Source organism: Rattus norvegicus, chromosome 9 (assembly GCF_021556685.1).
Source record: "Rattus norvegicus strain SHRSP/BbbUtx chromosome 9, alternate assembly SHRSP_T2T, whole genome shotgun sequence".
NCBI lineage: Eukaryota > Metazoa > Chordata > Mammalia > Rodentia > Muridae > Rattus > Rattus norvegicus.
In genome coordinates, this window is record NC_141542.1 from 34,069,556 (window position 1) to 34,096,821 (window position 27,266).

Sequence of the window (27,266 nt, forward strand, 5' to 3'; positions counted from 1 at the left end):
ATTCTTTTTGTCTTCCCCTGACCAGACAGCCTGAACCCAATCTTTTATTTACTAAAGTTACATCATCAAGGATTTGATTATTGTTAATGAATTCTTTTTTGGTTCTTTTTTTTTCAGAGCTGGGGACTGAACCCAGGGCCTTGCGCTTCCTAGGCAAGCGCTCTACCACTGAGCTAAATCCCCAACCCCAATGAATTCTTATATTTAGATAAATTCTGTGAGTCCCAGATCAATAGTTCCAATTCCTGCTTCCTTAAAACAGAAACTAAACACAGAGCAAAAGAACATATCCTTATAGTTTTCACACAGCCTGTTCTTCATGGGTGGCTAGGCACAGCTCTTACAGTTTCCTGGTAGAGTAGACAGCAGTCTTTAGTAATTGCTTTCAGGTAAGAACAGAAAGATGACAGACCACTAAGGTTAAAATAATTTCTTACAAAGTTTTAAATTTTATGCAAGTAAAGTGGCTAGCTCTCTCTAATATCTCTCTAGGTATTGTCATTTCCAATCCTTCAAGTAGCTTGGAGACCTAAATACTACTTTGTTATATACTTTTGCATAATCCTTCAATTCTCTAAACTTTGTTTCCTATTTTAGCAATTCCATGACCTCATAATCTTTCCTTCTAATGCTATTTATTTCTAGATCACATACAAGCCTTTATCCTATAAAATAAACCCATCTATCATTTGCTTGTATTTATTTATTTATTTATTTATTTATTTATTTATTTATTTACAGATTCTTTTTTCCCCTGTCCATGTCTTTTCTTCTTGAGATCATTTTAACTCTTTATCTTTGATGCCCCCGAGTTTGCCCCTGGCTAATTAATGCAGCAGAGATTGGACCAGAAGGTACATATATCTCCTCATAATTCCAAGGACAAGTCTCACAATGAACAATTTCCACAAAGGAACATGTAGGGTTTGAATGTGTCTGTGTTTATGTTGTCTAGATCCTTTCTCATGGCCCTAACAGTCAATTTGAAGGCCTGTTCCTTGTCCTCCATAACCTCATTTCCAACTCCATTTCTCAATCCTGGGAATCACATCTATTTCATTTATTATGGATTGATTAGCTCTGAGTAAAGGGGAACGTATATTCCCCAGAAAGAGAAATTGAATGTAAAATAGAAGAGACTGCAAATCTGTTGCAGGGTAACAGCAAACATCAGCATGTGCAAGGATTAATGATCTGGCAATGTGCCAGGAACAGAAACAATGCCTTGCCTTAGGCAGTCATGCCAGACAAGGTACAAATAAGCTCTACTGTACATTGTTTTGAATATGGTGTTTTATTATAGCAGCAGGAAAGTAATGAATACCTATGTTCTATTTTATATTATCTGCTGTACTTTGTATTATCAGAGATTTTTAATACTCTGTTTTCATTAATATATATATGACTCATATTAATATCTGAGCCATATGTGTCTTATAACATGAAATAATAGCCTTAGTGTCAGAAACATGGACTCACCTGTCCAAGTTGCAGCAGAGCCCACAGCAAGTTTTACATGTAATATTGTTGATAATAGACATGTGTGAACTGACTGGAGCTGTGTTACCTGCAAAAGACTTGCACAGGTTCAAACTAGTTAAAAATTCCAACACACAACTAGGGCTCTAGATGCCCACCCCTACTGCAAAGCTGAGGGTAGTTGATGACTGCTGAAAGACAGCCACTTTATTTGAGCAAGATGGTCATGGGTAACTGCCTGACTCCCAGTGCATGTCTGAATTAGTAGGTTGGTTTTGCTTTTGTTTTTTCAGAGGACATGGTGCAGTGAGGAAAATAGTTTAGAGGACAATGTAAGAGATGCAAAGGGTGTGTGACTATGTCCAAGATGGGGTGTTTACATGTATAAACTTTTTGGAGAATAAGAAAAGATAACTGTGAGATAAATATTTCTTAAAGTTCTGCTCCAAACAAAACAAAACAAAACAAAAAACCAAAACAAAACAGAGGAATATCGGGATTAACTCTTTTGAAAATCTTGTAGAATTCTGTGCTAAAATTCTCTTACCCTAGATGTTTTTGGTTGGGAGATTTTAATGACTGCGTATATTTTCTTAGGGATTATGGGTTTATTTAAATTATTTAATCTGATCTTGACTCTGTTAAGTGGTATCTATTGAGAAAAGTTATCAATTTCTTTTCGATATTCCAGTTTCGTAGAGTAGAGATTTTTAAAGTATGACCTAATTTTTCTTTGGGTACACTCAGTATGTGTTGTTATGCCACACCTTTTTTCTGATTTTGTTGATTAGGATTAACTTTATGTTTGTTTGTTTGGATGTTTGTTTATCTTGTTCATTTTCTCAAAAAACTTTTTTTGTTTCAATGATTCTTTGTATTGTTCTTTTTTGTTTCTATTTTATTAATTTCAGCTCTTACTTTGGTTATTTCTTGCAGTCTACTGCTCTTGAGTGTGTTGGTTTCTTTTTGTTCTAGAGTTTTCAGGTGTGCTACTAAGTTGCTACTATGAGATCTCTCCAATTTATTTATGAGGGCCCTTAGTAATATGAACTTTGCTCTTAGCACTGATTTCGTAGTGTTCTAATCATTTGGGTATGTTGCACATTAATAATTTTCACTGAGATCTAGGAAGTCTTTAATTTCTTTACTTCTGCCTTGATCAAACAGTCATTCAGTTGAGAACTGTTCTATATCCATGAATTCATAGGCTTTCTGTTGTTTCTGTTGCTGAAATCACTCTAATCCATGGTGATCTGATACACTGCAGTGCCCCTTTTAAATTGTATCGTATCTCCTGAGATTGCTTTGTGACCATGTATGTGCTTAATTTTAAAGAATGTTTTTTGAGATACTGAAAGAAGGTGTATTTTGTGTGTATAGGTAAAATGTTCTGTAGATATTTGTTACATTTATTCGGTTCATAGCATTTGTTGATCTAATATTTCTCTGTTTAGTTTTTGCTTGGATGATCAATCTATTCATGAGAGTGGATATTGAAGTCTCCCACTCTTAGTGTGTAAGGGTCAATTTGTGTTTAATATTGTTTTCCTGTACAGGCACAGATGCATTTGTTTTTGAGGCATAGATGTTAAGAACTGGAAGATTATCTTGGGGAACCCTTCTTGGAGGAATGTGAAGTGTCCTTCCCATACCAGGTTGTTTTTTAGGTTCATTTGCTTGGAAAATATTTTTCTAACCATTTAATTTGGGATAACGTTTATCTTTGATGTTGAGTTGTGTTTCTTTCATGTAGCAGAAAGATGAATCCTGTTTTGGTATCCATTCTCTCTGTCTTTTTATATGGGAATTGAACCCATTAATATTGAAAGATAAAAATGATTAAGGATTGATAATTCCTGGTATTTTGGTGTTTAGTGATTGTAGTGATAGTTTATGTGTGTGTTCTGTTTTATTTATTTATTTTTTCTGTTTTGTTGGTGTGAGATTATTTCCTGTGTTTCTATGGGAGTAGTTAACCTCCTTGGGTTGGAGTTTACCTGCTAATACCTTCTGCAAGACTGGATTTGTGGATATGTTTTGAAGAAATTTGATTTTATCTTATTTTCTCCACCTATGGGGTCTTCTTAGACCCTTCTTGCTTTTCCATTGAAAGTCTCCATTGAAAAATGAGGTGTAATTAGCCTTTTTCTCTGGCAACTTTTAAAATTCTTTTTTGTTTTGTATATTTAATGTTTGGTTATTATGTGGCAAGGGAATATTCTTTTCTGGTCCAATCTATTGGGGTGTTCTGTAAGCTTCTCGTATCTTTTTAGGTATGTCCTTTTTAAGAAAAGTTTTCTTTTATGACTTTATTAAATATATTTTCTGCATTTTGATCTGGGATTCTCTTCTTCTATTCCTATTATTTTTTGTTTTGATCTTTTTGGGGTGTCACGCATTTCTTCAGTATTTCATTTCAGAATATTTTTAGATTTAAGAGTTTCTTTGACTGATGTATTTTTATTTTTCTATCATATCTTCATTGCTTGAAATTCTGTCTTTCATCTCTCTTGTTGTGGTAGTGAAGCTTGTAGTTGCCTTTTCTGTTTGCTTGCCTAGATACTTGGTCTCCAGAATTCCCTCAGTTTGTGTTTTTCTCATTGATTTTATTTCTATTTCTAGGTTCTGAATAATTTATTGTTTATTGTTATTTATTTCCTTTAACTGTTATTTGTCTTTGTCTTTCTTGGCATTTTTTAAGAGTTTTATTCATTTCCACTTTAAAGACTGCTATCATCTTCCTAAAGTAGTTTTAAGGTGGTTTTCATGTGTTACATAATGTAGGGATTGTTATAATAGCACAATTGGACTCTGGTGGTGAAATATTGCCCTGGCTGTTGGTTGGGTTCTGACATAGGTGTCTAGCATTTGGGTTTGCCGTGATTATAGGTGTAAATGTTTGTGTCTTTGCTTGTTACATGCTCTTTTCCCCTTGGTTTCCATTTTCTCACTGGTCTTCTGCCAGAAGTTGAGTAAAGAGTCTCTACTCAATTTCAAATATGAGGTTCTAGTGGCCAAGAGTGGCCTCTGTTCTAGCTGTGCATCTCCACAGGAGTTGGTTGCTAGAATATGGTGATGGGAAAAAGGGGCTGGTTGGAGGTTGGGCAAGCATGGAGAAAGTGGGCACAGTTCTTGGGCAGTCAGCTTATTTGGGGCTCTGATTATTGGCATGTCCTCTAGTGGGTTATGGACCTTCCCACGGAGTTCTGGGCAGGCATATGGTGACAAGGAAATGTGGACTGTTGGTAGTAGACTGGGAAGATGCTGAGGGAGTGCTTGTATCTGGGGTCCTGGGTGCTGATGTGGTCTCTGGTAAAGCAGGTTTCTTCTACTTGAGTTCTATTTTTTATATTTAGTTTTTGATCTAAGAATTAGTCACTATTGCTATTTAGCTTTACCAAAGCAATTTTAGTTAATTAAATCTAGTTTAGTTTTTTAGTTAAATTAATTACAACTCTATCCAACAATCTATCCTGATCACATATAGTACATTATGTACAGAAATATGAGCCTTTGTTCATTGGCTATAGTATAACACATTTGCTGAGAAAGGAGATATGAAAGTTGTACTTTTGTGGCTTGAAAAGTATCCATGCTTCAAATAAATATTTTGAAAAATCAAATTCCAAGTTTTGCTTTTGTTTTCTTTCTTTTATGTTGCATTATTCATGAATAAAGTCAGTTTCATACCATAGACAGAATGATAAATACATGAAAGATACCTTATCAGTTGCACACCATTTATATTCCATTTCTACAAAGAACACAGTAGATTTTTCAGTTCATGTAATCTGTGAGGACAGGATCTCATAGCTATTCTTTGACCGCCATTTGGTTAAATACTTCAGGAGATACCCCAATATACTAGCAATATACTACCCTTCCTTCAGAATACCAGTGAAGAAATGTTCTGAGCATGGAACTTGCATTCTTGGGTTTTACATTCACTAGGCCTTTGTATAAATGCTAAGGCAAAAACACACAAACATGCTGCTTCCAAAAATGTAATCATGTTCAGAATAAAAAAACAATGATCAAGTTAAAAAGAAAATAAAGCTAGTATCCAACAATGTAGAATTTGCATTATTCATCATCTAATGTGAAAGCCCCAAACAAACTGCTGAAATGTGATTTTTACTGAGGATCACAATGAATCATTTTTGTGAGTTATTTGCATGGGTTTTATTATTCTCAATATAAAAAATTGCTTCATCAATAACTAAAGTTATTTCTTTTCAACTTAGGCAAGACCAGGGCAGAATTTGACCTATGGACAGTTTTGTATCAAAATTGTGCTAATAAAATTGCCCAAGTGTTCCATATGTTATGGATTTCCTGTATGGCTCATCAAATGGACGTTTGCTATCTCAGTCCCATGTAACTGAAACAACGCATGTGGCCTTTCATCTTTTCATGCAGTTTTCTAAAGCTGGACGTTGTTTCCTTATGATCAACATTCAGCATTCAACATGAAGAATGTCCACTACCCTTCTTGATTTCTCTTCTTGAAATTTCCTTCTGGGTCTTATTTCTACCATGATCCCCATTAGGTCTCTTTGACCCAAGTACTCTTTCTGCTTTGTCCACTCTTCTGCCAGGGAAATATCCACCCCCCCCAACACGCACATTGTACACAATCAGGGAGTTTATCTGTTTCACTTGCATCCCTTAGTTACTGGCTCTTTCTCCTTGGCTGATATCCAACATCTTAGATTTTTTTTTGTATTGTGGCTACTTTTAAGTGCTGGCAAAGGATATTCCACTTTCGTCAAGGGTAGAACTTTGAAAATAGACTCTTTCAATTTACATCAATTTTCACGTATTTAATTTTTGGCCAAGAACAAGGAGGCATTCTTAATGAAACATAAACTTCACATTAGTATTCTTTCTATCTTTTATGTTCATTTACTTACATGAATCCCAGTGGCTAAGAAGCAATTAGACAGCAGATGGCTCAGTTCAAATCAATTAAATTGACTGGTATGTGCTGTGCATATCTAGGCCTATCAATGTGTGTGTTAAAAAATAGAGTTTAGTTTTTTTGAGAATTTTATACATAAGATCTGCATTCACATCATTCACTCCTTCCTCCCTGTCCCCATCCTATTCCTCCTATGGCCCCTACTCCCTTTCACACCCATAATCTTTTCATTGACTATTATTACTTACACACACACACACACACAAACACACACAAACACACACACACACACACACACACACACACTTAAATACAGTCTAAGTCCATTTGGAGTTGCTCAAATGTATGTTATGAGTTTAGAACTGGCTACTCAAGAGGTTCTCTCTGCAGTCATTAATTGCCTCTATTTTCATGAATAGGTGGGGCTTTATGAGATTTTCCCTATTTAGGCTGGCTTGTCAACTGATGTTGTCGTACAGCTCTTATTTAAGTGATTACGTTTTAGATATTATAGGCAAAGCTTCCTTGTTGTATATGGAATATAATCTTGTTTCTGTAGTTGATTTATCCACTGCAACCAAATCCACAACAAAATCTCAGCAGATTTCCTGTTCCTATAGCTCCAATAAGATTTCTGGTTTCTTTATTGCTATTTATTGACACTTAGGGGTAAGAATTGCATTTTGTATGTATCAGCTGGTTGGGCACTCCACATCATCTCCCCCTCCAAAAATATAGTTCCCTTAACAGCTGCTCTTATGCTCCTGATAGACCCCAGTTTGGCTACAGTTTTTAAATGTTATAACTCCTCTTATTCACATTTGTAAAGTAGCCAGAAGAGTAAAACAAACAAAAACTGATGTCATTGTAATTTAATACCCTTTGTATCATGTATTATCTGTGTTGTCATATATTTCATAGTAAGAACATTAAATCTTTATTTTTGGCAGTTTGAAAATGGAACAATATTTAATCATGCTACACAATGAAACTAAAAAGAACCTTAAAATCTTCTTATTCTTTTTGGATTTTCTTTTCTTTTCTCATCATGTCTCTATGTCAACCCTCATCCTCTTAACCCCACTCTGTCCTTTTCCATGATTTAGATTATTTAGACTTTCACCCAGAGTGACAACAAATGGCAGGATTGTCTTTTTAGGTCAAGATAATTTTGCTTTGAAAAATTCTCACAAATGTCTTCCATGTTAATACAAATGATAGAATTTCCTTTTCATAAAGGCCGAGTAATATTCTATTGTATACAGACAAGATGTCACATTTGGCAATTCTTCTCTTGATGACATATATTGCTTTTTTACAAACTGGCTATTATGAATTCTTACTGCAGTGACTATGACGAGAGATTTTATGTGTGTGAATATATGTATATATTCTTTATTAATTGCACTATTTGCTATTATTTTTCCCAATGGAAAGTATGTTTGTGCACTGTGTTAATTGATATTCACCTGCAAAGAAATAGATCTGAGCTCTTACCTATCCCATGCAAAGTTTAAATGCAGCATGGGAAAAGATATAGCACTATATTTTAAATTGTAAAATTTTAGAAACCTCTGAATATTAGGATAGATGATGATTTCATAGGCAAGACTCCAAAAGTTCAGGTAGATAAGAAAATCAAATGAACAGATCATGTCAACAAAGATATTCCACATAGTAAAGGCACTTATAGACTTTTCAATGGCAATGAAACCATGCTTTTTGCCCATAAAACAAGCATTAATTGAAGATTAATCATGTATTTGTTTTTGGGCTATTATTACTATATTTATTTTTACAAATTCCACTGAATATAAGCAACTAAAAGACTAAAAGAGGATAAGAGAACAATGAGAGGTGAACATGTTGAACTTTACACAAGGAAACAAATAATATTTTTTAAAAAACTAAACTAGTTCATAGGTAATGAAGAAAAAAATACATGGGATAATATATTTCACTACTGTAGTTACTCTTCATAATCATTTCTAAAGGGTAAACTCTGTCTTGATTCGTAAAATTCCTTAATCCCTAAGATTGCTCTACAACATGTCCTTGGCATATTTTGCTGTATGTGTTATATTCAACTGTCAGTCTCTAGTTGATTAAACCTCATTTAATTAGATATTTCTTTTATATAAAAAATACTCAGAAATAGAGCCAGTACATTGAAACCTCAGCTTCTATTTAATTCACTGTAATGCTCCTTTTTTTTAGCACCGTATTAGCCTTACATACGGATAATTGTGTGTATTTACTGAGATATCCTTAATTAAAACTACTAAAACAGTACCCCAAATAAAATAGTGTATAATAAATTATATCTTTTATTTCAGTAGTAATTTAATTCAATAATATAACCACTAAGGACTATGAGTCTTTAATTAGTATGAAAAATGACTTAATTTGGTCAACTATCTCTCAAAATTGTGGGATGAATTTATCAAGATAATTTATCTAGCTTAGCAAATTAAAAATTAAACTCTTTCATTTTATTCTAATTCAAAAATTAAATATATGGTAGCTTTTTTAATGACCTTCATATAAAATCAAATTAAATTTTAGATGATTATAAAGGTTATACTGTTATAGAAGTAAGGTAATTCATTACAAAAATAATCATTAAAAGTAGGCAATACAATAAATCAAAAGTAGATATGCTAATTATCCAAGTGAAAATTAGATTTAGTGCCTTTTGAACAATTTTCATATATGCTATTTACCATATATATCTTTAAATATATAGTATATACTATCTATGAATTATATAATATATGCAAATATCTTATATATCATATATAAATTTTATAGATGTACAAATATATTATATATTAAAATAATATATAGCTATATGATATAAAAATATAACATAATGTATACATTACAATTTATATATCATATGGTAATTTGTATGATATGTATGTGAGTATATATATAAATAAAGATGGACAATAGCAACCTCTATCTTCATGGAAGACACCAGCTTGAAAGGTGGGTTCTTTGACAGCAGAAGCCCAGAAATGGAGTAATAGAACTGACTTAGAGTGGGAAGAAGGACTCTACAAGAGGATAATTTGGCAAATTTCAAAGATGATGAGTGTAGAAATTTGAAATGATATGCCAGAAAATCCACGAATAGGATGAAGAAGGTTCACTTATGGTGTGTTAGAGATTATAGAGCAGTAACTGTGTTGTGAGCTATAGTGGGTAGAGAGGAGACTGGACAGGAAGGTGAGTTCTAGGGTGCTTGACAATTAATAGAAATAGAGATGTAAGAAGTAAGCTGGGTTTTATTTCAAAAAGCAGGAGAAGCACTTACATTGGTTTCAGAATATTTCCTAGAGGACTTTGTGAAGACTATTGTGTCTTGGTAATGAAACTGAGTCAACGCTACCTAAATGGAAGCAGAAAGAAAAAAATATGTATGTGTATATATAAATAAATATGATGAAAGCCAGGTATTGTTTCAAAACACAACCATATATAAATCCTTTTTTTTTATTAACTTGAGTATTTCTTATTTACATTTTGAGTGTTATTCCCTTTCCGGGTTTACGGGCCAACATCCTCCTAACCCCTCCCCCTCCCCTTATTTATAGATGTTCCACCCCCCCCATCCTCCCCCATTGCCACCCTCCCCCCAACAACTACGTTCACTGGGGGTTCAGTCTTAGCAGGACCCAGGGCTTCCCCTTACACTGGTGATCTTACTAGGATATTCATTGCTACCTATGAGGTCAGAGTCCAGGGTCAGTCCATGTATAGTCTTTAGGTAGTGGCTTAGTTCCTGGAAGCTCTGGTTGCTTGGCATTGTTGTACTTTTGGGGTCTCGAGCCCATTCAAGCTCTTCCAGTTCTTTCTCTGATTCTTCAACGGGGGTCCTGTTCTCAGTTCAGTGGTTTGCTGCTGGCATTCGCCTCTGTGTTTGCTGTATTCTGGCTGTGTCTCTCAGGAGAGATCTACATCCAGGCTCCTGTCAGCCTGCACTTCTTTGCTTCATCCATCTTGTCTAATTGGGTGGCTGTATATGTATGGGCCACATGTGGGGCAGGCTCTGAATGGGTGTTACTTCTGTCTCTGTTTAAATCTTTGCCTCTCTATTCCCTGCCAAGGATATTCTTGTTCCCCTTTTAAAGAAGGAGTGAAGCATTCACATTTTGATCATCTGTCTTGAGTTTCATGTGTTCTAGGCATCTAGGGTAATTCAAGCTTTGGGTTAATAGCCACTTATCAATGAGTGCATACCATGAGTGTTTTTCTGTGATTGGGTTACCTCACTCAGGATGATAATTTCCAGTTCCAACCATTTGCCTTCGAATTTCATGAAGTCATTGTTTTTGATAGCTGAGTAATATTCCATTGTGTAGATGTAACACGTTTTCTGTATCCATTCCTCTGTTGAAGGGCATCTGGGTTCCTTCCACCTTCTGGCTATTATAAATAAGGGTGCTATGAACATAGTGGAGCATGTGTCTTTTTTATATGTTGGGGCATCTTTTGGATATATGCCCAAGAGAGGTATATCTGGATCCTCAGGCAGCTCAATGTCCATTTTTCTGAGGAACCTCCAGACTGATTTCCAGAATGGTTGTACCACTCTGCAATCCCACCAACAATGGAGGAGTGTTCCTCTTTCTCCACATCCTCGCCAGCATTTGCTGTCACCTGAGTTTTTGATCTTAGCCATTCTCACTGGTGTGAGGTGAAGTCTCATGGTTGTTTTGATTTGCATTTCCCTTATGACTAAAGATGTTGAACATTTCTTTAGGTGTTTCTCAGCCATTCGGCATTCCTCAGCTGTGAATTCTTTGTTTAGTTCTGAACCCCATTTTTAACAGGGTTATTTGTTTCTCTGCGGTCTAACTTCTTGAGTTCTTTGTATATTTTGGATATAAGTCCTCTATTTGTTGTAGGATTGGTAAAGATCTTTTCCCAATCTGTTGGTTGCCGTTTTGTCCTAACCACAGTGTCCTTTACCTTACATAAGTGTTGCAGTTTTATGAGATCCCATTTGTCGATTCCTGATCTTAGAGCATAAGCCATTGGTGTTTTGTTCAGGAAATTTTTTCCAGTGCCCATGTGTTCGAAATGCTGCCCTAGTTTTTCTTCTATTAGTTTGAGTGTATCTCGTTTGATGTGGAGGTCCTTGATCCACTTGGACTTAAGCTTTGTACTGGGTGATAAGAATGGATCGATTTCCATTCCTCTACATGTTGACCTCCAGTTGGACCAGCACCATTTGCTGAAAATGCTATCTTTTTTCCATTGGATGGTTTTGGCTCCTTTGTCAAAAATCAGGTGCCCATAGGTGTGAGGGTTCATTTCTGGGTCTTCAATTCTGTTCCATTGGTCTATCTGTCTGTCTCTGTACCAATACCATGCAGTTTTTATCACTATTGCTCTGTAATATTGCTTGAGTTCAGGGATAGTGATTCCCCCTGAAGTTCTTTTATTGTTGAGAATAGTTTTAGCTATCCTGGGTTTTTTGTTATTCCAGATGAATTAGCAAATTGTTCTATCTAACTCTTTGAAGAATTGGATTGGTAATTTGATGGGGATTGCATTGAATCTGTAGATCGCTTTTGGTAAAATGGCCATTTTTACTATATTAATCCTGCCAATCCATGAGCATGCGAGATCTTTCCATCTTCTGAGGTCTTCTACAATTTCTTTCCTCAGTGTCTTGAAGTTCTTATTGTACAGATCTTTTACTTGCTTGGTTAAAGTCACACCGAGGTACTTTATATTGTTTGGGTCTATTATGAAGGGTGTCGTTTCCCTAATTTCTTTCTCGGCTTGTTTCTCTTTTGTGTAGAGGAAGGCTACTGATTTATTTGAGTTAATTTTATACCCAGCCACTTTGCTGAAGTTGTTTATCAGCTTTAGTAGTTCTCTGGTGGAACTTTTGGGATCACTTAAATATACTATCATATCATCTGCAAGTAGTGATATTTTGACCTCTTCTTTACCAATCTGAATCCCCTCGATTTCCTTTTGTTGTCTGATTGCTCTGGCTAGAACTTCAAGAACTATATTGAATAAGTAGGGAGAGAGTGGGCAGCCTTGTCTAGTCCCGGATTTTAGTGGGATTGCTTCAAGTTTCTCTCCATTTAGTTTAATGTTAGCAACTGGTTTGCTGTATATGGCTTTTACTATGTTTAGGTATGGGCCTTGAATTCCTATTCTTTCCAGGACTTTTATCATTAAGGGGTGTTGAATTTTGTCAAATGCTTTCTCAGGGTCTAATGAAATGATCATGTGGTTTTGTTCTTTCAGTTTGTTTATATAATGGACCATGTTGATGGTTTTCCGTATATTAAACCATCCCTGCATGCCTGGGATGAAGCCTACTTGATCATGGTGGATGATTGTTTTGATGTGCTCCTGGATTCGTTTTGCCAGTATTTGAGAAAGTTTGCGTCGATATTTATAATGGAAATTGGTCTGAAGTTCTTTTTTCTTTGTTGGGTCTTTGTGTGGTTAATGTACAAGAGTAATTGTGGCTTCATAGAAGGAATTCGGTAGTGCTCCATCTGTTTCAATTTTGTGGAATAGTTTGGATAGTATTGGTATGAGGTCTTCTATGAAGGTCTGATAGAATTCTGCACTAAACCCGTCTGGACCTGGGCTCTTTTTGGTTGGGAGACCTTTAATGACTGCTTCCATTTTGTTAGGAATTATGGGGTTGTTTAAATGGTGTATCTGTTCCTGATTTAACTTTGGTTCCCGGTACCTGTCTAGGAAATTGTCCATTTCCTGCAGATTTTCAAGTTTTGTTGAATATAGGCTTTTATAGTAAGATCTGAGGATCTTTTGAATTTCCTCAGAATCTGTAGTTATGCCTCCCTTTTCATTTCTGATTTTGCTAATTTGGAAACACTCTCTGTGTCCTCTCGTTAGTCTGGTTAAGGGTTTATCTATGTTGTTGATTTTCTCAAAGAACCAACTTTTGGTTCTGTTGATTCTTTCTATGGTCCTTCTTGTTTCGACTTGGCTGATTTCAGCTCTGAGTTTGATTATTTCCTGCCTTCTACTCCTCCTGGGTGTATTTGCTCCTTTTTGTTCTAGAGCTTTTAGGTGTGCTGTCAAGCTGCTGACATATGCTCTCTCCTATTTCTTTCTGCAGGCACTCAGAGCTATGAGTTTTCCTCTTAGCACAGCTTTCATTGTGTCCCATAAATTTGGGTATGTTGTACCTTCATTTTCATTAAATTCTAAGAAGTTTTTAATTTCTTTATTTCTTCCTTGACCAGGTTATTTTTGAGTAGAGCATTGTTCAACTTCCATGTATATGTGGGCGTTCTTCCCTTATTGTTATTGAAGACCAGTTTTAGGCCGTGGTGGTCCGATAGCACGCATGGGATTATTTCTATCTTTCTGTACCTGTTGAGGCCCGCTTTTTGACCAATTATATGGTCAATTTTGGAGAAAGTACCATGGGGAGCTGAGAAGAATGTATATCCTTTTGCTTTAGGATAGAATGTTCTATAAATATCTGTTAAGTCCATTTGGTTCATGACTTCTCTTAGTCTGTCTACATGTCTGTTTAATTTCTGTTTCCATGTTCTGTCCATTGATGAGAGTGGGGTGTTGAAATCTCCTACTATTATTGTGTGAGGTGCAATGTGTGTTTTGTGCTTTAGTAAGGTTTCTTTTACGTGTGTAGGTGCCCTTGTATTTGGAGCATAGATATTTAGGTTGAGAGTTCATCTTGGTGGATTTTTCCTTTGATGAATATGAAGTGTCCTTACTTATCTTTTTTGATGAATTTTAGTTGAAAATTGATTTTATTTGATATTAGAATGGCTACTCCAGCTTGCTTCTTCTGACCATTTGCTTGGAAAGTTGATTTCCAGCCTTTCACTCTGAGGTAGTGTCTGTCTTTGTCTCTGAGGTGTGTGTCCTGTAGGCAGCAGAATGCAGGGTCCTCATTGCGTATTCAGTTTGTTAATCTATGTCTTTTTATTGGGGAGTTGAGACCATTGATGTTGAGAGACATTAAGGAATAGTGATTATTGCTCCCTGTTATATTCATATTTGGATGTGAGGTTATGCTTTTGTGCTTTTCTTCTCTTTGTTTTGTTGCCAAGATGATTAGTTTCTTGCTTTTTCTAGGGTTTAGCTTCCCTCCTTATGTTGTGCTTTACCATTTATTATCCTTTGTAGTGCTGGATTTGTAGAAAGATATTGTGTAAATTTGGTTTTGTCATGGAATATCTTGGTTTCTCCATCTATGTTAATTGAGAGTTTTGCAGGATACAGTAACCTGGGCTGGCATTTGTTTTCTCTTAGGTTCTGTATGATATCTGTCCAGGGTCTTCTGGCTTTCATAGTCTCTGGCGAAAAGTCTGGTGTGATTCTGATAGATCTGCCTTTATATGTTACTTGACCGTTTTCCCTTACTGCTTTTAATATTCTTTCTTTATTTTGTGCATTTGGTGTTTTCACTATTATGTGACAGGAGGAGTTTCTTTTCTGGTCCAATCTATTTGGAGTTCTGTAGGCTTCTTGTATGCCTATGGGTATCACTTTTTTTAGGTTAGGGAAGTTTTCGTCTATGATTTTGTTGAAGATATTTACTGTTTCTTTGAGCTGGGAGTCTTCACTCTCTTCTCTACCTATTATCCTTAGATTTGATCTTCTCATTGAGTCCTAGATTTCCTGTATGTTTTGGACCAGTAGCTTTTTCAGCTTTACATTATCTTTCACTGTTGATTCGATGATTTCTATGGAATCTTCTGCTCCTGAGATTCTCTCTTCTATCTCTTGTACTCTGTTTGTGATGCTTGTATCTACAGCTCCTTGTCTCTTCTTTTGGTTTTCTATATCCAGTGTTGTTTCCATTTGTTCTTTCTTGTTTGCTTCTATTTCCATTTTTAATTCCTTCAATTGTTTGATTGTGTTTTCCTGGAATTCTTTCAGGGATTTTTGTGATTCCTCTCTATAGGCTTCTACTTATTTATGTATGTTTTCCTGGAATTCTTTCAGGGATTTTTGTGATTCCTCTCTGTAGGCTTCTACTTGTTTATTTATGTTTTCCTGTGTTTCTCTAAGGGAGTTCTTCATGTCTTTCTTGAAGTCCTCCAGCACCATGATCAAATATGATTTTGAAACTAGATCTTGCTTTTCTGGTGTGTTTGGATATTCCGTGTTTGCTTTGGTGGGAGAATTGGGCTCCGATGATTCCATGTAGTCTTGGTTTCTGTTTCTTGGGTTCCTGTGCTTGCCTTTCGCCATCCGATTATCTCTAGTGTTACTTTGTTCTGCTATTTCTGACAGTGGCTAGACTGTCCTATGAGCCTTTGTGTCAGGATTGCTGTAGACCTGTGTTCATCTTTTCTTTCAGCCAGTTATGGGGAGAGAGTGTTCTGCTTTCGGGCGTGTAGTTTTTCCTATCTACAGGTCTTCAGCTGTTCCTGTGGGCCTGTGTCTTGAGTTCACCAGTCAGGTTGCTTGCAGCAGAAAAGTTAGTCTTACCTGAGGTCCCGAGTCTCAAGTTTGCTCGTGGGGTGTTGCCTATGAGCTCTCCGAGGTGGCAGCAACCAGGAAGATCTTCATTATATAAATCTTAAATATATAGTAGACATTGAGATTATGGTGCCTATTATCTCAATTTCTAAATGACAGAATACAGTTATAGATTTCAGTTTCACATAATATGTCCATGAGCGGAAATCTATATTCTCCTAAGATTAAATGAACAGTGTTATGAATGTCTACAGTCTTAGTTGAAAACTGGAAAAGAACATCAAAATAAAGTACAGTGTTTAAAACAAAACAAAGCAGGTAGAATTCTATGCACTACTTCCTGTGATCCTTCAGGGTCATCAGAGAGTGGTAGAGTCAAGAATTTGTTTTCTTCACATTATACTCTATATAATGTGAGTTGATAATGGAAGAGAAAATTTGGGAAGATGACTTTCAAATTATGAATATATTCTCTCTTAAATCAAAATATATTAATCTAGCAGTTATTTAATTATTTAGCTTTCTTGTTAGTTCATTTACATGTTGATAATTCTAAAAGTTTCTAGTATTTAAACAAAAAACCGATTGAATTTTTTAAATTCTAGATTTTAGGCCAAACACATCTTTCTAAAAGGTTCTTGCTTTTATGTATATTTTGTTACATGCATGTCTGCATGCATGCATGCATGTAAGCATGTGTGTGTGTGTGTGTGTGTGTATGTGTGTGTATGTGTGTCTGTGCATGCATGTTTGCAAGAGTTTATGTGCATGTGTAAAAGTCCTCATGTGCCTTCTGGTCTTCATCTGTGCCCTCGAGTTAAACTTGTGGCGTAGCTCTCCATACACAAATGCTGCCCATAGAAAGCTGGTATCCCAGGAGTGCTGTCACTCCTAAGTGAGACGAACAGTTTTGCTCCAATTACTGGCCAAAGAGGAACCCTGCAGGAGACCACTGGGCTCAGGACCCACACTGGAGACAGGAAACTTCTGGTCTCTATCTGCACCCTGGAGTGAGCTTGTCTCCCAGGAGTGCTGACACAAGTAAGATCACAGGCTCATAGGCTAGGAGGTGGGACAGGCTCCAGTCAGAGTCAGCAAGACCAATTAACAGCAGAGATAACCAGATGGCAAGAGGCAAGCACAAGGATCTAAGCAACAGAAACCAAGGTTACTTGGCATCATCAGAACCTAGTTCTCCCACTAGAGCAAGTCCTAGATTCCCCAACAACTAGAAAAGCCAGATTCTGAGTTGAAATCAAATCTGATGATGATGATGATGATGATGATGATGATGATGATGATGATGATAGAGGATTTTAGGAAGGATATAATAACTCCCTTAATGAAATACAGAACACAGGTAAACAGGCAGAAGCCTTTAAAGAGGAAACACAAAAATCCCTTAAAGAACTGTACAACCAAACACAATACAACAAAACAGGTGAAAGAACTGAACAAAAGCATCCAGGATCTAAAAATTGAAATAAAATTAATAAAGAAATCACAAAAGGAGACAATCCTGGAGATAGAAAACCTAGGGAAGAGATCAGGAGTCATAGATACAAGCATCACCATGAGAATACAAGAGATAGAAGAGAGAATCTCAGGGGCAGAAGATGCCATAAAAAACATTGAAATAATAGTCAAAGAAAATGCAAAATGCAAAAAGCTCTTAACCCAAAACATCCAGGAAATCCAGGACACAATTAGAAAGCCAAATCTATGGAAAATAGGAATAGAAGAGATCAAAGATTCCCAACTTAAAGGGCCAGTAAGTATTTTCAACAAAATTAAAGAAGAAAATTTCCCTCGCCTAAAGAAAGACATGCCTATGAACATACAAGAAGCCTACAGAACTCCAAATGTACCAGATGAGAAAAGAAATTCCTCCTGTCACATAATAGTCAAAACACCAAATGCATAAAAGAAAGAAAGAATTTTAAAAGCAGTAAGGGAAAAAGTTCAAGTAATGTATAAAGACAGACCTATCAGAACTACCCCAGACTTCTCCTCAGACTTCTCATAAGAGACTTTAAAAGCCAGAAGATCCTGGGTTAATGTCACACAGACCAGACCCCAAGAGTATACAAATGCCATAACAGGCTAGTATACCAAGTAAAACTCTCACTTAAAATAGATGGAGAAACCAAGATATTCCATGACAAAAATCAAATTTTCACAATATTGTTGCACAAATCCAGCCCTACAAAGAATAATAGATGGAAAACTCTAATACCTTAGCAAAAGTGAGAAAGAAATCTTTCAACAAATACAAAAGAAGATAGCCACACAAACATAATTCCACCTGTAACAACAAAAATAACAGGAAGCAACAATCATTTTCCTTAGTATCTCTTACCCATTGGAATGGACTCAATTCCCCAATAAAAAGACATAGACTAAAAGACTTGTTGTGAAAACTGGATCCAGCATTTTGCTGCCTATGGAAAATGAACCTCGGTGACAAAGACAGACACTAGCTCACAGTAAAAGGATGGAAAATAAATTTCTGAGCAAATGGTCCCAAAGAACAAGCTGGAATACCAATTCTAATATTGAAGAAAATTGACTTTCAACCAAAAGTTATCAAAAAAGCTAAGGAAGGGCCTTCATACTCATCAAAGAAAAAAATCTACCACGATGAATTCACAATTCTGAATATCTGTGCTCCAAATACAAGAGTACCCACATTCATAAAGGAAATTTTGTTAAATCTCAAAGCACACATTGCAATAATAGTGGGAGATTTCAGCACCCCAATCTCATCAGTAGACAGGTCATGGAAACAGAAACTAAACAGAGACATAGTGAAACTAATAGAAGGTATGAATCAACTGAATTTAACAGATATCTATAGAACATTTTATCCTAAAACAAAAGAATATACTTTCTTCTCAGCACATCATGGTACATTCTCCAAAATTGACCAGATAATTGGTCACAAAGTAAGCCTCAACAGATAAAAGAAAATTGGAATAGTCTCGTGAATCCTATTAGATCCACATAGACTAAGGCTGTACTTCAATAACAACAAGAACAACAGAAAGTCCATATACACATGGAAGCTAAACAACACTCTATTCAATGATAGCTTAGTCAAGGAAGAAATAAAGAAATGAAAGACTTTTTAGAATTTAATGGAGGCATAGGTTACCCAAACTTATGGAATGCAATCAAAGCAGTGCTAAGAGGAAAAATCATAGCATGGAGTAACTCCAAAGAGAAACTGAAGAGACATACATCAGCAGCTTGACAGCATACATAAAATCTCTAGAACAAAAAGAAGCAAATATACCCAAGAGATACCTAAAGATGGCAGGAAATAATCAAACTTTAGGTACCCAAGAGTACCTAAAGATGGCAGGAAATAATCAAACTCAGGGCTGAAATCAACCAAATAGAGAACAAAACTCTACAAAGAATCAATAAAACCAGGAGGTTTTTCTTTGAAAATTATCAACAGGATAGATAAACCTTTAGCCTGACAAACCAGAGGGCACAGAGGCAGTTTCCAAAACAAAATCAGAAATGAAAAGGGAGATATAGATAGCAGCAGAAACTTGGAAAATTTAAAAAAAATCAGATCCTACTACAAAAGCCTATACTCAACAAAACTGGAAACTATGGATAATATAGACAATTTTCTAGACAGACACCAGGTACCAAAGTTAAATCAGAATCAGATAAACCATTCAGACAGTCCTATAATACCTGAAGAAATAGAAGCAGTCATTAAAAGTCTCCCAACTGAAAAAGTCCAGGAACAGAGGGGTTTAATGTAAAATTCTTTCGCACTTTCAAAGAAGACCTAATACCAATACTGTTCAAACTATTCCACAAAATAGAACCAGAAGGAACACTATCCAATTCATCCTATGAAACCACAATTATGCTCATACTTAAACCACACAAAGACCCAACAAAATAAGATAACTTCAGATCAATTTCCCTTATGAATAACAATACAAAAATAGTCAATAAAATTATTGCAAACCGAATCCGAGAACACATCAAAATGATCATTATTATGATCAAGGAGGCTTCACTCCAGGGATGCAGGGATGGTTCAGTAGATGGAAATCCATCAATGTAATCTACTATATGAACAAACTCAAAGAAAAAAATGACTCTCTCATTAGATGCTGAGGAAGCATTTGACAAAATTCAAGACTCCTTCATGTTAAAAGTGTTAGAAAGATCATGAATTCAAGGCCCACACATCAACACAGTAAAAGCAATATACTGCAAACCAGTAGTCAGCATGAAACTGAATGGAGAGAAACTTGAAGCAATCCCACTGAAATCAGAGACTAGACGAGGCTCCCCACTTTCTCCCTATCTATTCAATATAGTACTTGAAGTCCTAGCCAGAGCAATCAGACTACAAAAAGAGGTCAGAGGAATACAAATTGTAAAGGAAGAAGTTAAAATGTCACTATATGCTGATGATATGATAGTATACTTAATGATCCCAGAAATTCCACCAGAGAAGCATTAAACTTGATAAAGACTTCAGCAATGTAGCTAAGTATAACATTATCTCAAACAAATCAGTAGCTTTCCTCTACTTAAAGGATAAACAGGCTGAGAAATAAATTAAGGAAATGACACCCTTCACAATCCTCACAAATAATATAAAGCACCTTGGTGTAGCTCTATTCAAACAAGTCAAAGATCTACATAACAAGATCTTCAAGTCTCTGAAGAAAGAAACTGAAGATTCCAGAAGATGGAAAGACCTCCCATGCTCATAGATTGGAAAGATTAGTATAGTAACAATGACCATCTTGCCAAAAGCAATCTACAGATTCAATGCAATCCCCATCAAAATTCCAACTCAATTCTTCACAGAGTTAGAGAAAGCAGTTCATTTGGAATAACAAAAAATCCAGGATAGTGAAAACTATTCTCAATAATAAAAGAACTTCTGCCCAGACACTTTGCTGAAGTTTATCAGGTTAAGTAGTTCTCTGGTGAAACTTTTGTGGTACTATCATATCCTCTCAGCTGAGGAATATCGAATGGCTGAGATGTACCTAAAGAAATGTTCAACATCTTTAGTCATCAGGGAAATGCAAACCAAAACAACCCTGAGATTCCACCTCACACCAGTCAGAATGGCTAAGATCAAAAACTCAGGTGACAATAGATGATAGCAAGGATGTGGAGAAAGAGGAACACTCCTCCATTGTTGGTGGGATTACGAACTGGTATAACCACTCTGGAAATCAGTCTGGAGGTTCCTCAGAAAATTGGACATTCCACTACCTGAGGACCCAGCTATCTGTCTCCTGGGCATATACCCAGAAGATGCTCCAACATATAACAAAGACACATGCACCACTATGTTCATAGCAGCCTTATTTATAATAGCCAGAAGCTGGAAAGAACCCAGATGCCCTTCAACAGAAGAATGGATAAAAAAATGTGGTACATCTACACAATGGATACTACTCAGCTATAAAAAACAATGTCTTCATGAAATTCACAGGCAATGGATGGAACTGGAACTTTTCATCCTGAGTGAGGTAACCCAATCACAGAAAAACACACATGGTATGTACTCACTGATAAGTGGCTATTAGCCCAGATGCTCGAATTATCCAAGATACAATCCACAGACCACAGGAAGCTCAGGAAGAAGGATGACCAAAATGTAGATGTTCCCAATCCTTTTTAAAAGGGGAAAAAGTATGAAAGCATAGGAAAGAATATGGAAGCAAAGTTTAGAGCAGTGACTGAAGGAATGGCCATTCAGAGTCTACCCCACATGTGGCCCATATATATACAGCCAACAAAACTAGATAAGATTGATGAAGCTAAAAAAATGTATGCTGAAAGGGACCAGATATATATCTCTCCTGAGAGACACATCAGAGCATGTCTAATACAGAGGTCAATGCTAGCAGCAAACCACTGAACTGAAAAAAAAAAGGACCCCCTTGGGGGTAATTAGAGGAAGGCTTGAAAGAACTGAAGGGACTTGCAGCCCCATAATAACAACAATGCCAACCAACCAGAGCTTCCAGGGACTAAACCACCACTGAAAGGCTATACATCGACTGACCCAGGGCTCCAACTGCATATGTAGCAGAGAATAGCCTTGTTGGGGCACCAGTGGAAGGGAAAGTCCTTGGTCCTGCCAAGGTTGGATCCTCAGTGCAGGGGAATGTGGTGGGGGCGGGGGGCAGTAAGAGGGATGCATGGTAGGAACACCTGTATGGGGGAGGGGGAGGGTATGGGAAGGGCTTATGGACAGGAAACTGGGAAAGGGAATAACATTTGAAATGTAAGTAAAGAAATATATCTAATAAAAAATGTAGTGAATTAAAAAAAAAACAACTTCTGGGAGAATCACTGTTGCTGATCTCAAGCTGTATTGCCAAGCAATCATGATAAAAACTGTATGGTATTGGTACAGAGACAGGCAGGTAGAACAGTGGAATAGAATTGAAGACCCAGAAATGACACACCTATGGTCTCTTTATATTTGACAAAGCAGTTAACACCATCCAGTGGAAAAAAGATAACATTTTCAATAAATGGTGTTGGTTCAACTGGAGGTAAGCGTGGAGAAGAATGCAAATCGATCTATTCTCATCTCCCGTAAAAAGCTCAAGTCCAAGTGGATCAAGGACCTCGACATAAAACCAGATACATTGAAACTAATAGACAAGAAAGTGGGGAAGAGCCTTGAACACATTGGCACAGGGGAAGTTTTTCTTGAACACCAATGGCTTATGCTCTAAGATCAAGAATTGACAAATGGGACGTCAAAAAGTTGCAAAGCTTCTGTAAGGCAAAGGACACTGTCAGTAGGACAAAATGGTAACCAACAGATTTGGAAAAGATCCTTAACAATCACATCTGATAGAGGGCTAATATCCAAAATATACAAAGAACTCAAGAAGTTAGACTCCAGAGAGCCAAATGACCCTATTAAAAATGGGGTACAGAGCTAAACAAAGAATTCACAGCTGAGGAATATCGAATGACTGAGAAGCACATAAAGAAATGTTCAACATCCTTAGTCATCAGGGAAATGCAAATTAATACAACTCTGAGATTGCACTTCACACCAGTTAGAATGGCTAAGATCAAAAACTTAGGCAACAGCAGATGCTGGTGCGGATTTGGAGAAAGGAACACTCCTTTCTTGTTGGTAGGATTGCAAGCTGGTACAACCACTCTGGAAATCATTCTGGAGGTTCCTCAGAATATTGAACATAGTGCTACCTGAGAAACAAGCTACACCACTCCTGGGCATATACCCAAAATATGGTTCAACATTTAACAAGAACACATGCTCCACTATGTTCATAGCAACCTTATTTATAAGAGAAAGAAACTGGAAAGAACCGACATATTCTCAGCAGGGGAATGGATACAGAAAATCTAGAATATTTACACAATGGAGTACTATTCAGCTATTAAAAGCGATGACTTCATGAAATTCTTAGGCAAATGGATGAAACTAGAAAATATCATTCTGAGTAAGGTATCCCAGTCATAAAGGAGCACTGATGGTGTACACTCACTGATAAGTGGATATTAGCCAAACCCTCAGAATACACAAGATACAGTCCACATACTACATGAAGCTCAAGAAGAATAACCAAAGTGTGGATGCTCCTGTTCTTAGAACTGGGAACAAAAATACTGAGGTGAGGAAATATGGAGACAAAGTGTGGAGCGGGGGCTGAAGGAAAGGCCAACCATGCCACAGCTGGGGATCCAGCCCATATATATACATCATACTCAGACACTATTTACTGCAAGAGCTGAATCACTTTGTATCCCCATAGGAAAAACAGCAATATCACTGTAATCAGACTTTGCAGAGCTCCCAGGGACTAAAGTACCAACCGAAGAGTACACATGGGTGGACCCATGGCTCCAGATGTATGTATTGCAGAGGATGGACTTGTCAGACAGCAATGGAGGAGAGGCCCTTGGACCTGTGAAGGCTCAATGTCCTAGTGTGGAGGAATGCTAGGACTGGGAGGTGGAAGTGAGTGGGTGGGTGGGGGAGTACCCTCTTAGAAGTTGGGGGAGAGGTAATGGGGTAGGGGGTTTCTGGAGGGGAAAGTGGGAAAGGGGATAATATTTAAGGTGTAAATAAATGAAATATCTAATAAAGAAAGTTCGCATGCATGTGGAAAGATACAAGGCATGGGAATCAGTTCTTTACCCTACTATGTTGGTTCTCTTTGTTAAATGCAGGTTGAAGCCTTGGCCACAAGTGCCCTTACTTGAACAATTCTCCTAGTGCCAAATCAACCTTAATTCTAGACTTTTTTTTTAACTTTGCTGCTAACTGTATCATAGAAAAGGAATTCAATATTTTGAGTGTTGGGTTAATCAGCTTTCAAAATATTCTTCTGTTACTCTACCAGCCTCAGACATACAGATCCAGCCACTTAAGCACCGACCTTGAGTGATGGTCTTGATTCATGCTTCTCACTTCCCAATACAAGAAGTGACCTATTCTCCAGATCTGTAACTCCATTCCCCCAATAGTTTTTTATGACTTGACATAACTGCCATCCTTGCATCTCCATCACACTAACCACTCACACTAACACGAATTGTTGCTATCCATTTTTCCATTTCTGTAAGAAAATGCTGGCACCTCTCCACATGGAAAAGAAAATAAACATAAATTCCATTCATCTGTAATACACATTCCAATCTTTTCACATGAGTTAGCATTTACTAATTCCTCTTTCTTGTTTATTCATGTAATAAATATTCATGAAATGCCAAATACAGAGCAGAACGTAAACACTGCTGTAAGCCAATATTTCTGTGTCTAGTTGTAGATGTTCTTTCCTCCAGAACAATACTTTCTCTTGAAGGTTGGAAATGTAACTTAGTTGGTAAACTGCTTATTGCATGAAAATGAGGACCAACTGCAAAAATCTAGGCTTGGGGTTAGGTCTTCCACATCCCTGACCTGAAGGTGGGACGAGAAAAGATCTCTCTGCTTAATTCATCATTTTAGCCTCATTAGTGAGTGAGTCTTTGCCAAAAAGAAAGGTAAAGTTATCCACTGCAAAGGAGTGAAATCCAAGGCTGACCTCTAGCTTCCACCCACACCCATACACATGTATGTGCAGTTATGCATGCACATGTAACTCCTGTTACCTCCAGCAAACAGGATTTTACACACCTTCTGGAAATCCTACCATAAGTCCTATCTTCCCATGACCACTACTGTAGAGAAATTTTAATCCAACAACATGGCTGCTCTGGCAAGGGATAACATTCACATACCTTATAGGTCTGTGTGACTGAAAATCAGAGACACCTTTAATCCCAGGAGAGAGAGAGAGAGAGAGAGAGAGAGAGAGAGAGAGAGAGAGAGAGAGAGAGAGAGAGAGAGAGAGAGAGAGAAGCAGACCTCGAGTTCAAGGCCAGCCTAGTATATAGCAAGTTTCAGGTAAAGAAAAGCAAGAAAAGCTTAGGCACAGGGGTGGTGGTATATGCCTTTAGTCACCTACCGATCTGAGTGCTCTTCAGTCAGTTCCATTGAGTCAGTGAGTTGAAAGGCAGTACAGTGCAGTGGAGTTCATTTGTGAGTTCATGCAGTTCAGTGTAGGTCAGCAGAGGCAGGTTTTCCAGGGACAGCTTTGCAGTCAGGTTGCAGAGAGAGTAACCGAGACACAGATAAATACAGAAAGAGCCAGCGAAGAAGCAGAAGTCTCCGACATGACAATTACATCTGGCTTACAAAAGCTACTTTTACATACTACTTCCTGCTCTTCTCCCCTTTTCTTTTCTGTCTCCTCATCTTCCTCATCTTTTTCTTCTTCCTAGACCTTCTTCTTTGCATTATATGTTTAACATGCAATTTTTTATCATTTCATATAAACCTCAAAAAAGAGAGGAGATGATTAATATAATCAATCACACAGGTTTAGGTATATTTGGTAGTGACATATGTGATACATCAGCTAGGACATTAAGACAACACGCAGCTCAAACTCAGGCATATTAAATCAAAAATCATAGACTGGAAATTGCTGATACAGACTTCTAAACACTTCTAGGAGATTTCAGTGTGCAAGCTTATATTCCTCATTCTGTCAGGACAGGCATTTTGCTTTCTCTTGCAACTGATGCTTTGTATGTAGATAAATTAAGGATTGTTGAATTATGGTGCTCTGAAACTTCAGGATGTACAAATCAAGAGCAATTACTGAGTTTTAATTTTCTTAGGCTTTTCATAATTAGATAACACACAGACATACATAGGTACACATATATACATGAACACACACGTGTGTATCTATATCTATATCTATATCTATCTATCTATCTATCTATATCTATATCTATATCTATATCTATATCTATATCTATATCTATATCTATATCTATATCTATATCTATATCTATATCTATATCTATCTATCTATATCTATATCTATATCTATATCTATATCTATATCTATATCTATATCTATATATATATATATATATATACTTTTAGTTACCCTGTAACATAAGTTAGAAAACAACGTGATTCATGTGATTCTGTGAACAGGGTTTCCTTTCCCTGTTTATTGTTCAAGTATAAACACACATATCCAATCTGCAATCACACATAAAACCTTCTCCTGTGTTCATGTATATAGTAGTACTTTTAACATTAGAATTTAAGTTGTAAGATTTTTCAATCATCAGGAAGCATAACCACACAGGACACAGGATTGTGTTTGACGAATCCCCTGGTCTTCTTCCCCTCACTTTTTTTTTAATGGGATAATAAATTGGTTTAGTGTAGCTGCAGTAGTTTGGCACATTCTAATGAATAAACTGACAGCCCAGAACAGAATCTCACCCTGGGAAAATGACTCACCAAGCTATAAATATATAGGGCACTCCCAGAAAGGTGCTGAGGAATTACACAGCAGAGGTTTTCTGTTCGGAGGATGCTGGGTTCAGAAAAGTCACTTGAGAAGTGTATTGCTGAATAGAATAAACAGTAAATGAGTGATTATTCATTCATATCTATACTTCAATGTTGTATGCTTTCTGCAGATCTTACTGATGATCAAAATAAGAGCATCTTCCCTTAATTATGTCATGTATGATCCACAGTCTTGTTGAACTGAACTGCACTCATATCATCCTTTTGATGGATAATCATTGAAGTTGAGCACGTCCCTTGTGGTCTGCTGCCAGGAGAGAGATATGCTTTTACTTTACAACAGGCTGATAGTATCCGCTCATTACAACACAGAATGAGTCATATTTTCTCAACTTTGCTTGGTAGCCAAAACATAAATCCAAGAATTATATCTTTCTGTTGCAGCCTCTTTTTCCTTGCGGTATAATGCGTGTGTCATAGCATTTTCTATCATGATCATTTTTTTTCCATGCAGTTCAGTAG